The 1,001-nt window shown below is 73.9% G+C and overlaps 1 protein-coding gene across 3 annotated transcripts in view; it reads left to right on the top strand.

Annotated features, from left to right (window-relative positions):
* Positions 1-584: 584 nt before the first annotated feature.
* Positions 585-1,001, top strand: part of DNAJB6 (DnaJ (Hsp40) homolog, subfamily B, member 6) — a 68,084-nt gene continuing 67,667 nt past the window's right edge. For all 3 annotated transcript variants that reach the window (XM_012664137.1, XM_012664136.1, XM_012664135.1), the window contains exon 1: positions 585-760. The gene's annotated coding sequence lies outside the window, so the exon portion shown is untranslated. The remainder of the gene's footprint in view (positions 761-1,001) is intronic.

The raw sequence follows: 1,001 nt of genomic DNA, 5'->3' as shown, positions 1-1,001 counted from the left end.
TTTGACTCCCAGGATGTGCGTCGTATTTTCCAATGCAACCACTGTCTCCGAACTTCCGTGCTGGTTTTCACGTCTCGGAAACGGAACCCTTGCTGAAGCAGGAAAGGCCGGAGGCGGCGGGACAGACCCGGCGCCGAGTTTCCAGGACACCCGCATCACGCAGGCTGAACCGCGCACCTGCGTTTTCGGCCACCGCTTTCTTTGCTTCCGTCATCATTCACCGCGGACCTCCGCCGCCTGCGGGGACTGCGGGAGGGCGGGGGTCTTCCCACGCCGCCCCGCCGCAAGGCGGGCGCCCTCTGCCGCGTCTCCCCCGCGGGACTGCCTGCGGGGGCCTCCTCGCGCCGCTGCTTTCCGCCGCCTCCTCGCGGTGGCGGCGGGCAGGGCACCGTGCTTACGAGAAAGACGCAAGAGGGCCCTTGCCCAGCGGCAGACACCTGTTCCCTCGCGGCCCAGGCCGCCTCCCCGCCCCCAGCCCGCCGAAGACTCGAGAACCTTCGCGAAGGCAGAGGCGGGGTAAGGCCTCCCCGGGGCCCGGCGTGGGCAGCGGCGGCCGCGCATGCGCGGCGTCAGGGCAGGGCGGAAGTGGACGTCGCCGCGCCGCCGCCGCGTGACGTACTTCCTGTTTGTTGTTGGAGAAAGGAGAGAAAGGAAAGCGCGAGGCGCCGCCGCCGCCACCAGCACAGCCGAGCCAGAGCCGAGAGGAGCCCCGGGCCGCCGCCCCCTCCCTGCTTCCCGCCGCCGGCCGCCCGTGTCCGCGGTGAGGCGCCGCCGTGGGCAGGGGGAGGCCGGACGAGGGTCGCGTGCGAGGCCCGGCAGGCGCCGGACCTGACCCGGAGCCCTGGTCGCGGCGGTGGGGTGACCTGGGTCTCCGGCCGGGCCTGGGCGGGGGCGGCCGGGGGTCTGCAGGTCGTCCCGGGTCGGGGTCTGCGGGCGTCCCCCTCCTCCCGCCTCTCTGCCCGCGCCCGGCCGGCTCCGCGGCCGTTGGGGGTGGGGCCCGC

This window comes from Propithecus coquereli, unplaced genomic scaffold, assembly GCF_000956105.1.
Source record: "Propithecus coquereli isolate 6110/MARCELLA unplaced genomic scaffold, Pcoq_1.0 Scaffold861, whole genome shotgun sequence".
NCBI lineage: Eukaryota > Metazoa > Chordata > Mammalia > Primates > Indriidae > Propithecus > Propithecus coquereli.
The sequence above is the reverse complement of the archived record's forward strand: the minus strand, read 5'-3'. Positions and strand labels throughout refer to the sequence as shown.